This window comes from Thermobia domestica, chromosome 6 (assembly GCF_964235325.1).
Source record: "Thermobia domestica chromosome 6, izTheDome1.hap1.1, whole genome shotgun sequence".
Lineage (NCBI taxonomy): Eukaryota > Metazoa > Arthropoda > Insecta > Zygentoma > Lepismatidae > Thermobia > Thermobia domestica.
Genome location: NC_137459.1, coordinates 116,512,795 through 116,527,316, shown reverse-complemented (window position 1 = coordinate 116,527,316; position 14,522 = coordinate 116,512,795). Strand labels below are relative to the sequence as shown.

Below are 14,522 nucleotides of genomic sequence, written 5' to 3'. Positions count from 1 at the left end.
ATGAGGCTACACAAGACCTGGACCTACAGTTTTAACGTGGGATCCGAACCACATGAGTTCCCGCCGGGGATAGAATCCAGGTCTACCGTGCCAAAGACGCTCGGTGCTGAAAGGGATGTTAATCAACCGATCCGTAGGGGAGGAGGCTGGATGTATTATTAGGTACCTGCGCATTAGTTTAAGTGGCCTGCTTTGATATATGAAACTATTTTCTTTATTTTTAATACTGTATACTTCTTTATGGAACAAACTTACCTAACCATGTATTTCCCGTGAGTAAACTTTTAAATCTTTAATAATCATGTTATGCTGAAACCAGTACCATGTTCAACGAAGCTAGTGTCACCCATAGCTTTCGATAGGTCCACCAAAACTAATAATTAAAAAAAAAATCACCTACCATTTAAAATGTATATTGATTTTGGTAATATGGGGATCTGCAAATAACAATACATGCAGAGGAATCTTATGTAGTAGCCATTTTTTAGTCTTTCATTTTTTGACGTTCAGGTGATCAATTCATAATTAATATCAACACTGTACTCTATAAAAAAAATACCAAGACGCACTTACAGTATAGATTACTGCATTAAATTTAAGATATACAAAAATAGCTGACTACATGGCTTAAGTTGAACAACAGCATTTTCAGTGTCAACTGAGAACCATATCTGTTTTTTAAACCATACGCTAACCAACTCTCTTTTATATTACGATTGCAGCATTTTTCGATACGTACTTATATATTCTGGCTTCCTCCAGTATTGAATTCAGACACCTTCAAAAGGAAGCAAAAGGCTCCTTAGATTTTTCCATGGCACTCTAAATTTTCAGAAAAAAAAAATATATGTTTGTAATGTAGTGATGAAAGTACATACTGCTGAAGACGTTGAAATCTATTCAAATGCTCTAGGTTCTAGGGAGAAAAAAATAGTCGTTTCGTGTCAAATGTACCAACATAAACTTCCTTGTGTAGGGTACCTTCATTCTCAAACTAATTCACTCATTAAAAAAAAAAAATCTGTGTATCACGATACCAGAACGGACAGTACCAAATATTCAACCAACTGAACAAACGAAACATTACTTTGTCAAAGGTAGTTGCCCACGGATTCGATGGTCTTTTAAGTACGCGTACCTCAGTGCAGGCACGTACGCAAAAATTTATCTCGGGAGAGGGAAGTCCCAATTAAATTCGAGGTTAAATACTATTAGAATTTGTAAAATTACCTATAAAATTAGGCTAAATTTGCAAGAAAGTCGGAATTTTGGAAGTTTGGATCCGAACAACTCATCCCCTACGTACATCTCTGCTTCAGTGGAACTACAGCCTCAAAAGAACTACGCCCGTCCAAGACGTTTTTTTTTTATTCCTTCCCGTACGTGAAACTTTTTAACATCTTTATAAATCCCCACCAAACTTCATTCGCAAACAAAACAAATACGCACTCTCGTATGGGATTGACGCATATGTACGACTCATGTAAACCGCAAAATTGCAGCAAGCCGTCCTCGGCCGAAGAAATAAAATGCAACACAAAAATATATAATTATTAGTGATTGTAGCTGGTATCCGTACAACCCGCACAATCGTGCGGGTACGTCGCGAAAGGGATATGGGTGAAGCAAGGATAACCCACTGGGTCCTATCGCCGTATGTTCTTTGCTTCTCGGCCAGGTGAATGTTTATGTAATACATTCTTTAATTTACGCAAAAGTGATTAGTAAATCCAATTCTAAAACCAAAACTAAAGAGTGCAACATGCGAAATTTAACAATGAAAGTTGTTTAATAGAACATTTATTGGTTGTTCGTGTGAGAACAATTTATGGACGAATAAATGGTTTCTTTTACACTTACTTCATAAATGTGATACTCTAACTTTTTACATTTGTGCACTGTTTCCTTCCGAGAAAAAAATACAATTTTATTAATACTAACATTAGTGAGTGTGAACTTTGTCAACGCCCAAATCTTTTAAATTCTCTTGGGCGCACCCCTGCAGGAAAGTCTGAATTCACCACTGATCTGTTGCGTTAACCATTGTATCTCCGAAGACGAGCACTTTGTTTCTTTTTCGCTAGCACTTAAGCATTGAGCTGGAAATCCACGAAATAGGGCTCCTGTGGGTGGCAATACCTGAACTGAGTGCAAAGAAGAAAAATGACAGTAGAAAAAAACGAAACCAGTATGACAATTTCTTGGAGAAAAGTGATTAAATATAAATGTCATAAACGACCTCGTCACTTATCCCCCTTCTCATAGAAATTTTGGTAGAGCTAGTGATGAGCGCAAGAGTCTTGGTCTTGCAGTTTTTGCAAGAGTCTTGCATGCAAGACCAAGACCAAGACCAAGACCAAGACCAAGACCAGGAATCCCGATGCAAGACCAAGACCAAGACCAAGACCATACCTGCAAGACCAAGACCATACCTGCAAGACCAAGACCAAGAGCAAGACTCTTGCGCAAGAGTCTTGCACAAGTACGGTACTACTTGATTTTTTATAGAATGTAAAAAGGAAGGGGAAAAATCATTACATCTTTCACGTGAACTTCTTGTCTCCAGTAAAAATACCGCTGGAGTGAATGTGCTCCCAGTAGTTTATGCAATCCATGTGAGTCGATCTGCTCCTGTAACATTTAGCTACACAGTATGTCGTTTTTTGAATCGGTTGTTCATGAGACGACCGACAGCATAATTCTATGAATTGTTACAAGCTGTAATAACTACAGTGTCTGATTTACTTTGGTCATCATTTGATCATTCACGACGGTCCATGATTGGATTTTGAGAAATCATACGAAGAATAGTTGTGTCCATAAGAAGTGGATAAGCAAAAATAAACTAGAGCATGTTATGGACTCGTTAGCTCAGTGGCAGAGCGTTCACCTCTGGTACATGGGGCCCTGGTTCGATCGCAGCTTGCGCTATGTGAGTTTCTTTGGTATACAAACGCCCTGTGCGTGGGTTTTCCCGTTTCCTCGTACTTTCTTCATTCCACCATTTCTCATTATCACTGTTTCCCTTAGCCTCAGTGTAATAATCGTGGGACGTTAAAGTAGATGTGTTCTTCTTCCAAAACTAAAGAAATGTAGTATTGAACATCGGCAATTCCGTACACCATAGGTGCCGACTACAAGGGTATGGCCTTGGCTCTGACAAGTAAACCTTACGTTTGGGTGAATCGAGTTGCTGACTGAGACATATATGAGCAAGTAGTACTAAATGTGGGCAGTATTTCAGTGAAGTTGTAGGTGCGAAGCTCCAGGGGTTTAGGAGATACAGCTACCAGAACATCATATGGAAGTACAGAATAGTACTCATACAGTTGGAGGTAAAAGCCCTGTAAGACCCCTTGTAACGACAAAAGGTGAATAACTAATGTATGGGTACATATTAGGACTAGAGGGAAGTCATATAGTAAGGGTATATCTGACGGCGGCCATCTTGAAATCCACCATTTTGAATTAAAGTTAAGTTTTTAAAATAGGAATAGGGTCATGTGATACATGATTTAACGCGCAAATTTAATCAGAAGAACAATGGTGACATTAATTTTGATTTACGCGCAATTGGTAAAAAGTTACAGGGGAATTAAATATTGTTGCAGCATATGTATTAGTCCTTTACCCCACTTTGTAAATTTTGTGTTAATGATAATAATTAAATAAAAAGCAGGTGGATAAATATTAGGTCTATGGTAAGAGTTTCCTTGATGGCGGCCATGTTCAAATCCGCCATTTTGAATCAGACAAAAGTTTTAAACAAAACGCATAACAGTGACATCTTGTTAATAGCAAATTTTACCATAAATCCAACGGTATAACCATTTTTGCTTTATCGTTAACCAGCATTTTTTACGCCACCATTGTATTTCTGATTAACTTCTAGCCCGAAGTCATCTATTGCATTACCCTATTCTCATTTAATTATGTGCTGGTTAATGATAAAGCAGAAATGGTTATACCGGTGGATTTATGGTAAAAGTTGCTATTATAAGGTGTCACTGTTATACGTTTTTTTTAAAATAACTTTTGTCTGATTCAAAATGGCGGATTTGAACATGGCCGCCATCTAGGCAACTCTTACCATAGACCTAATATGTATCCACCTGCTTTTTATTTAATTATTATCATTAACACAAAATTTACAAGGTGGGGTAAAGGACTAATACATATGCTTCAACAATAATTAATTTCCATGTAACTTTTTACCAATTGCGCGTAAATCAAAATTAACGTCACCATTGTTCTTCTGATTAAATTTGTGCGTTAAATCATGTATCGCATGACCCTATTCCTATTTTAAAAAACTTAACCTTAATTCAAAATGGCGGATTTCAAGATGGCCGCCGTTAGGTATACCCTTACTATATGACTTCCCTCTAGTCCTAGTATGTACCCATATATTAGTTATTCACCTTTTGTCGTTACAAGGGGTCTTACAGGGCTTTTACCTGCAACTGTATGAAGACTATTCTGTACTTCCATATGATGTTCTGGTAGCTGTATCTCATAAACCCCTGGAGCTTCGCACCTACAACTTCACTGAAATACTGCCCACATTCAGTACTACTTGCTCATATATGTCTCAGTCAGCAACTCGATTCACCCAAACGTAAGGTTTACTTGTGAGATTCAAGCATCCGTTGGAAATTTTTAATGTGTACTTATTTTATGAATAACATTTTCATGACATTGACAAAAACTTAGCACATGTGATCGCAAGTTTGATTTCATAGGTGGATGCTTATACGTTGAATAATTGTTTATCAATATAACTTATAGCCCCCTTAGGTATACGGCATATCTAGGATTCGGCATATCTAACATTATACAACAATAAATAATCTATATTCACCAGGGGCGGATCCAGAAGAGGAAACTTTCTTATTTTATATATATAAATAAAACTCATCCCAAAGTTTGGAGCCCTTAAAAGTAGCAGTATGACAACCCACCGCTTCCCCCAGAAGTCGGTCCTGGATCCGCCCCTGATATTCACAACTGAGAGTGATTTCGTACTTATTTCAAATAACTTGAAGTTTGATGCCGTTATTATGTATTTCTAATGTAGGTCAAAAGTATTTATATAAATTGAGTTTACACAAAAAAACATAGACAATTGAGTCGTTTTCAGTTTTCACTCAAATTATTCTAAAATATTGGGGCCGCGGTGGCTCAGTGGTAGAGCGTTCAGCTCTGGTGTTTGGGGTCCCGCGTTCGATCCCAGCCCCCGCCAAGTGAACTTTGTGGTGGACAAACACCGTGTGCGCGGGTTTCCTCGGGGTTCTCCCGTTTCCTCCCACTTTCTTCTTTCCATCATTTTCATTCATTTTTCTTCATCATCGTCTCCTTTAGCCAAGCCGGCATAATCGTGGGACGTAAAACTCACAAATTTAATTTCATTTCATATTCTAAAATATTAAGAGGTTTAATTATTATTATTTTATTTTTTTCTCTCTTTTTTGGTCAATATTGCAAAACATATCATCATCGCCATAATAATAGCTATTCTGCCAATTATTGGCAGGTCACTTGCTGCAACTGAGAAGCTTCGATGACTGTGGTCCTCAGCTAGTTTCTTCGTCTTAACGTAGCAATTTTCTGTCTTAATATCTTTCTTCAACTACAATCTCCATCGCCCCTTCCCTCTAGCACGTCCCTTATAATACAGTTCCTCCTCAGCCAATGTCCTCCTCTTAACTACATCTAAAATTCTTCTTTTCTCCCGTACTGCTAATATTTCTAAAACCTTCGCATTCGTTTTCCGTTCAACCCAGCTGTTTCTCTCCTTTTTCTCCATGCCCACATTTCGAAAGTCTAATTGTTTCATCGTTTTTGCATAATGTCCTTGTTTCTGCCCCATACATTACATATTAGAATCAGTGAAACAAAATTTCAATATTTAGTTGGGAGTTTGTTCAATACAAAGATGAGCTAATCGTGGTTGGAAAGAAAAAAATCTGACGCCTTTGGAGTGTAAAAATAATTTTGCAATTTATGGTATTTCAGTAATCTGTGTCGTCTTGATTTTCTTTCATGCGTCTCATTGTCAGAGGTAGCCTCCCCAGTTTGGGAACCAGTGGAGTATTGGATCTGTTAAAACATATAAAAATATTACGAAATGTTGTGATTTATCTTATAAGTAGTAAAGCGTGATCACCCATTGAAAAAAAAAGTAAAGGTCATCGCCTATGTTGTACAGTATCATCACACTTACACGAAGGTAAAATATATTACATTTAAAAACATACATTGTATTTCCCTCCCTATTGACGCAATGTAGGATTTATTATCCCTTATATCCAGAGTAAAATTTACTTATGAAAATCTTAGATTTCTTAAAAGCAAAACTTGCAAGACTCTTGCAAGCAAGACCAAGACTGGGCGTGCAAGACCAAGACCAAGACCAAGACTAGGTGTGCAAGACCAAGACCAAGACCAAGACCGAGGGTTCCAGTGCAAGACCAAGACCAAGACCGCATGTGCAAGACCAAGACCAAGACCAAGACCACCCGGGTCTTGGTCTTGGTCTTGCATTTGCTCATCACTAGGTAGAGCACTCCACTTCAATACCAGTGGTATCAAAAATCTTGGTCAATACATATGATTAGCTCCAATACTGTTCTGAACAGGATATTATTCTGTATTCTTTACTTTATAGTGTTAATTTTAGCGAAAGGAAAGTACTGTCTGTAAAATAGGTGCATTTTCAGATTTCTATTATTTCTTCGGAGCTTGGACATCTTTCGCGATATCCAACCCTTGGTTTCGGGTACCCGATTTGTAGCTCTGGAATAAGGCACTCAATTCTCGGTTCTGGATCCCGATACCTGATTCTCGTTTCTGGATCCGGATACCCGATTCTCGTTTCTGGATCCAGATACCCGATTCTCAGTTCTGGAACCAGATGCCCGATCCTCAATTCTGGAACCGGATACCAGATTCTAAGTTTAGGTTCCGGGTACCCGATTTTCGCATGATCCGGAACCGGGTAACCCGAATCCCAAATTTTCTGACCATCCTTGCTATATTATATATATATATATAGCATATTTGGCGTTGACCAGATCTCCCAAACTGGTAAGGCGTGGAACTTTTCCCAGGAATTGTATGAGGCTATTTTTTTTTCCATTCCTCAGATCTCCGAAAATACAAGACGTAGAAATTTTGAATATTCTCCTTACACCTTAAGCTCTACAAATTTTGAGACATGGTTTTGCGAAATACGATTCCTAAGGGGGAGGGACGAAGTCGAGGAACGAAAGTTTTTTTTTTTCGACAAATCATTGAAACTATTGAGCACCGAACCATGAAATTGTGTTTGTGTTATTCACTTGCATTCAATATCAAAGAGAAAAATGGAACGCAGGGAGAGGAAAATATCAAAAATAATGTCTATAGTATCACGCGGAGCTACACTAGTAATTTATAACTTTCTGAATACGAAAATAGGTCAATGATGTATATATATATATATATATATATATATAATCATGTAGTGAAATCAGACATTGTTTCTCACTCGCAGTACTTGTTTTATGTTCTGTTTAATCTGTTAGACTGTGACCCACTGTTTGTACACTATTGTTTAAAAAATTTGAAAACATCTTTAAGTTGTGCAGATAGTATAACTGCAACAAATGCGGCGCCTTGTTGACTCTCTTCTTGCGACTGTGTGTGTCAAAGTATGTTGACTAGGAGTACGTGCACCTAAGCTTTCAAAAGGAAGGTGGAGATATCGAAGCGTTTCTTAAGGGTGGCAACTTACAATGAATGTGAAATACATTTGCATATTATACTCAAGTGCAATAGGTTAGTCAGAAGCCTGGAGCATTTCCCCATTTCTAGATCCGCGCAAGATTTTAGTACCACGCATTAATACTGTCAGTCACTCGGCAAGGATCAAGCTTCTTGACGCTATACGAACCCTTAGTATCTTATATCGAGCACGTGAGTCACTATCTGGCTTAGTTCTTGTGTATAATGTACCTCAAGTCTTGATTCTCAATCTTTAGTTTACTACAGCTCCACAACTTCGAACTGTCCGATACACGATTATCAAACGTAAGTGAGAACTGGCCACCCTAGGCTTCAGATTTAGTTCATTTGGTTTGATTTTAGCGTCCCTTTCAGCAGTGAAATTATATAAGACGTAGACTTACAGATTAACGTGAGATCCTAACCACATCCCACCGGGAATCGAACCCGGGTCTCCTACGCCACAGGCGCGTACGCTAACCGAATAGCCACGAAAAAGCTCTTCAGATTTTGTAACCTGCCTCGCTGCGGAAGGTAAATGAGATAGGACCTGACATCAGCCAGAACATTTGTACAGACTAATTCCAGTATTTTCTTGCTATTATATAACGTCATCAAGTTTACTTAATTATTTCAAAATTACTCGTTCTGTCAGTCCGGCATTGAAGTATTTGAATGGATCCTGCTTCTACTGAAACTGTCTTTAATCGATATTTCCTTAGTACGTAAGGTAAATGTCGAGATGTAATTTTGAGTAAGAAGTCAACACTTCATTCACCAATCTTGATACTATCTTGCATATACCATCAACTAATCTACTTTATTGCAAGTGAGACCAATACACTTGAATTTTATGACTGTGTATATATGGAGTATTATTACAATGTACAACTAAATGAACTTTTACCTCCCTTCTAACTAATCCCTACTGCCTTAAAAATTCACACGAAATGCAGTAAGCATTGTGAAAATCTGATGATGCACTTTAGAATGTAAAGGTCGGTAAACCCAGCATACACACAAATCATTTACCTTTTAAATCCATTTATTGGTCACGATAATTGCCCCTGGTGACGAACTACTAGTTAAAAGGAAACTATCCCATAACTTCCCATCTACAATCCGTACATAATAAACATGTGCTCAGTATTTACCACCCACCCACTTTTAAGATCAACTACCACCTGTGATCGGCAGCTCCCCTTCTTGTGCCCCAGTGTCGTGCATCCAGTGTAAAACGCTCGCGTGCAAGAGTGCAGTGGCGCCATAGGTCCTAAGGTAGCCAACCAGGTCACAACATTCCGGCGCCACAAAAACGTACATGCGTACGAAAGGTAGCTCGATTCATACATTGATTCAGAGAGAAAGTAGTGGAAGCACAAATACCTAATATACCAGCCAGCAATTTACGAATTGTACTAATCCTCAATGATCAAAATTATGAACTCGTCTTTCAGAGATGGCTATAAACCTAAGAACATGAACAAACCGGATCACAACACTTTCCAACACAGAAAAACAATCAACCTGAAGTGCTCTACTACTCAAATTGTACTGACTCTAGAGAGTCGGGGATCGAATACCACTTGTGAAGAAGATCACTTAAACTGAACGAAGATTTATATATATAACAAAGTTGCAAATACAGCCGTGACGCACGTTTGCAATGAAAGTAGTAATTAATAAAACGGAACGATTTTATTTGGAAAGAAGTTGACTAGGGCTCATATATTAACAGTATTGTCCCAGAAATATCATATTGCGTTCTGTTGAAGTTATTGAACAATTACGTCATTGATTTAAGCAAATAACCTATAGAAAATAATTGTTAGTAGATTATCGAAAGAATAAATTTACCTTGTTGACGTGCTTATTTGTGATAGTGAATAAACTCGACGCAGATCAACGGTTAGGTTTTTACTTAGTAAGCGGGAGATCTCGAGTTCAAATCCAGCGATTGACCATTCTGACTAAAATTTCCTTTAGTTCCATCAGACAAATGCCAGTATAGTATGTGCAATATATAGGGTTTGATAAATTTCATTAAAAAAAAAAAAAAAAAAAACTTTTCTTACATGACTGTAAATGTTTCAGTAAAGAAAACGATTTTCTAGGTGTATTCGGATAATGCATATAACCATTAATAGCTCCTAGTACGCCAGTAGAATATATTGCTAGTAAAAATTGATTTGATTCAGAACGTTCCAACATGAGAAGCAGTTTGAGTTTATGAAAAATGTTTACGTCAATAATCATTACCACCACATGATACATTATATTCACCAAATAATGTAATGCTTTATGAAGTATCATCCACTTCGCGGAAGCGGGGAGGGGAAAACAATGCTCTAGGAGAGATCGTATTATTATTTTTTTGTTTCTGCTATAAATATAAGATAAAATTTGTAGGGGGATTCAACAGCTTTAGGGGAGGGTTTCCGCTCCTGGCATGTCTGAACAAATCACTGAAGTAATAATTTTGTAGGTCTGCACAAAAAATTAACATCTTTTGCCATCCTTACATCTTAATGTCTAAACATTGTCGTCTTGTTACGAAAAAAGCTCAATTTCTCATTATCTTATCTAAAATGTCTTGTTGTGTCCGTTATTCCCACCGTATTGAGTAATTTTGACAACTATTAGTAATATCCTTGTCCCCTCAGACCGAAAAAAAAATAATATGGAATACATTATTTACTTAGCAAAAATAATGAAACACAACAGATAAGGGTAGGGGGGCCGCGGTGAATCAGTAGTTAACCGCTCGTCTCTGGCGCGTGGGGTCCATCGTTCGATCCCAGCTAGTGTCGCCGACAAGACAATAAATTTCTCGTCTCGTCTTGATTCTCGTCTCGTTTTGGAAATATGAAGCACATTCTTAAATTCAGAACGATATATATGGCATTTATCATCAAGTTTTTTGAGACGAGAAGAGGGACAACAAATTTCACGAGACTGGTGGGCAACAAGTTCACGCAAGCCTTACGATTTCAAACATTTTTACTGTTACATAATTGAAGTCACTAGACAATATAGTGCAATTATAAGTAAAACTTAAATATGGATATTGTAATTTATCACATTATAATCGCACTCGATTATCTGCATAAAGTATCTGAATACACACTACAGAGTATTTAATTTCCTTTTGCAAATGGATTAGATAAGAAATAATGAAGGTCTAAATTAAACCCTCGCCATATGTCATTATATGATTTAATGATATAGCGTTGAACTATTCGTGGAATATTATTTAGCTGGTTACACTATTATTATATGATACACAGCGTTAAAATATTTTCCATATTAAAAAGTAAAGCGGTCTACTTTCTGTATTAATTAATTTTAATGGAATGATTTTGTCTAATATTAAGTCTATATGTGATTTATTACAATACTTTTATTGTTGTATTATCTGTGGTGACTCTTGAAGTAAGTCACATCGGTAAATATTTAAATTTTATCCCTACAAGCTAAAGGAAGAAAGCTTATCTAATATACTAATTTTGTAAACAACTTTCTGAGGCTATAAGAAGTTTTCTTAACACTTAGATTAACAGTTAGCTTACAGAAATGAAATTTTAATTTTCACGGATGTGACTTTCCTTAAAGTCCACCAATGTATGAAGTTTATTTAGTATTTCTGTATTTCATACATACTCCGAAATAACACTTTTGTTAAAATCAGTTAAATCAGAAGTTCTGTGCTGTGGACGACTTTTCGTTTTGGTATAAGCATTAAAGAATCTGGCTGATATGTATCTATTTAATTAATGCTGCTTATTCGTTATCTCTATATAGCATATGAATTTCCAAGTACTAAGTGAAAAATTCTACAATGAAATTTCCACAAGTCAAGTACCTAAATTTACAAAACGACACGACAATTTGCTTCAGACGAGATCGGAAGGAACCCAAAATTGTATATTTACGAGACGAGACGAGAAAATTATTTCTCCTCTCGTCTCGTCTCATGGTTAAGAGTCTTCATCCCGGCGAAATTAAAATACACGCTAATTTTACAGTAATTATGTGATATCTTCAAATAGATAAAAGATAATCGAAATGTGGAACAAGAGCACCCTAGACAATATTATTTTACATGAGAAAACGTTATCACGATTCACTTATCTGCTTTCGATTTCGAGCCATTTTGAAAATCGGCATTTATCTTCGCGTTTCTAAACAGCTGAAAACGGAAAGCCACTAGGTGACTTGTGATAACGGTACCTCACGCAAAATAATATTGTCTAGAGCGCTCTTGTTCCATATTTCAATTATCTTTTATCTATTTAAACATATCACATAATTACTGTAAAATCAGCGGTATTTTAATTTCGCCGGGATGAAGACTCTTAACACTAATCTCGTCTCGAGCCAAGTCGCTTTTGTGGTGAAGAAACACCGTATGAGTAGGTTTTCTCGAAAGTCTCTCGTTTCCTCTCACTATCTTCATAGCACCGTTTCGTTAATTATCGTGATCAAACGTGTTTATTAGCCTCGGAGAATAACTGAGACAAACTACTACTAATACTGCTACTACTACTAATATTAATAATAATAAGGAGGAGGAGGGAAAGCAGGATAGAAACCAATGAGACAGATCACAAAGCTTAGTCTAAAATAGGAGTAGCAATATGACCGCTGGAACTGTTCCTTGTTTGAAGAATATTAATATTAAACATACTGATATTCTAAAAGAAGATTTTTTCATTATTGCTTAGCAACACCTACTAGTTACTAACGTAATTTACAGAATAATCATTAGTAACCAAGGACGTAGTAGCTCGGCAAGTAGATATTTCCCTTTGATAGAAGTGGTCTCAAATAGATAAATATCAGATGTGTTAGGTCGCCTATACATGGGCTTACTGTAAGTATTTTACTTTCATGTTCTCCCGTTTTCTCATTTTCAATTCTACAAATTTCCTATTATTCTGTAGCATTATTAATTACATATTATTAATCATATAATATTCTATATTAATCATTTGCGTATTTTCATTGTTTTTCTTAATCCAACATTTTTATTTAGACTTTAACATCCCATCTTGGAATCGATAATACGCTATAACAAAATCTCTAAATAACGGACACTGATAGGACATCACCATTTGTCCGTAAATGAGAGGTATTTGTTACAGAGAGGTTACAGGAATTTTGATTTTCCCAGATGATTCAATAACTGTATGCTATGTACAGTAAATGCATTAGTTAGAAATGGAAATGGAGGCTAATATCGAAATACTGTACTAAGTGTTCGAATTACTGAAAGGGCGAAGGAGTAAATCCGTTTCCATAAAGAAACAAAAGTATCGATGGGGAATCTCCGAAATTCTTGTGTGATCTTTCTCTTCTCAACTGGAAGTCATACCTCTATAAAAGTCCATTAATTCCCTTACTGACGGTATTAAAAAAAGAAAAAAAAAGTAACCCAGTAAGAGCATGCAACATTACTATTAAATACTGAAAATGTAGACAAAACCAACCAATCATTATTGTTTATCAATTTCTTAGGAAAGAGTCTGCGATGTATGCCATATACTCTTGCGGCCACTGCTTCTGAGCGGAATATGCTTGTAATTGTTGGATCAGTTGAAGGGAACAACTGAAAATTTATTTTCAGATTACAGAAAATAAGATTGCAGATATCAGATTGCACTCACTTGTTGCACGACAAATATTATCAAAAATGCACTCTTCTTTTTTTTAATTAAATTATGCTCTTATTAATATTTTCTGGCTTTTTAGTACAGACTAGTACTCTCTAAATATTTGTTACGTATTGTATTTTACGTTAAAGAAAAAAAAACAGAATAAGGAAATCAAAGAATAAATATAAATTGTACACATGCTAGCAGGGAACATGTACACATATTAGCATTAGCATGGGGTTTATTAATATATTACTCTACCATATAATTGATTGCAATCATAACGGTGATTACTGGTTCTCCCAAGAGCACACGAGACGAGTCCACAAAAGTTTTTTCGTATCGTAAAGTTTGTAGAAAACGTCTCGTCTAGGTTCTCGAACAATTGTTTCTCGTTTCATCTTGGCATTTTTCTCGTTTTGATTTGTAAATTTGCGTACAAAATTCAACACAGATTTTTTCTTAATTTCATCTAGATATTATGAGAATCCTTCCGCGTCAGGAGAGGTCCAGGAAGGGTGTGATACAACATTTAAACCATACTTATTATTAAAGTATATTGTGTAATGACTTGTGTATATTTAAATGTTATTAAGTGTTCTTTATTGTGTCCGTATAATCACTTTATCAATTTATAATTTTTACGTTAAGAATCATGTAACATTGAAACAATAACTTAAATCAAAGATTTGGACGAACTAGTGTTGCTCACGAGATTCTTGAAATTTCTTGTCTCGTAAACCATACAATAATTGAGGAGTTTGATGTAATAAGGGCATAAGCGAGTTTACGCCCTTTTTGCATCAAACGCATTTATGGCTTTTGCCATGCTTGTTTAGCCTCCTGGTAACATTTCAATTCAATATCGGAATAAAATGGTGCATATTACATTGTTTTATGTAAAAATAAATAAATAAATAAATAAATAAATAAAAACTACTTAAATTTTCAACATAGTTTTTCTCCAGCTGCATGTTTCAGACTTACGCCCTTATTGCATTAAACTCCTTAACTGTAATGTTACTAGTCCCGTCTCAGGTTTTAAAAAAGTACTTCTCGTTTCATGAGCAACACTAATTGTGATCAAACTGTAACTCAATGATA

The 14,522-nt window shown here is 36.2% G+C and overlaps 1 protein-coding gene across 2 annotated transcripts in view; it reads right to left on the bottom strand.

The window, feature by feature from the left end:
- Window positions 1-14,522, bottom strand: part of LOC145688161 (uncharacterized) — a 351,061-nt gene that overhangs the window by 200,718 nt on the left and 135,821 nt on the right. The gene's annotated exons all lie outside the window — the stretch shown is intronic.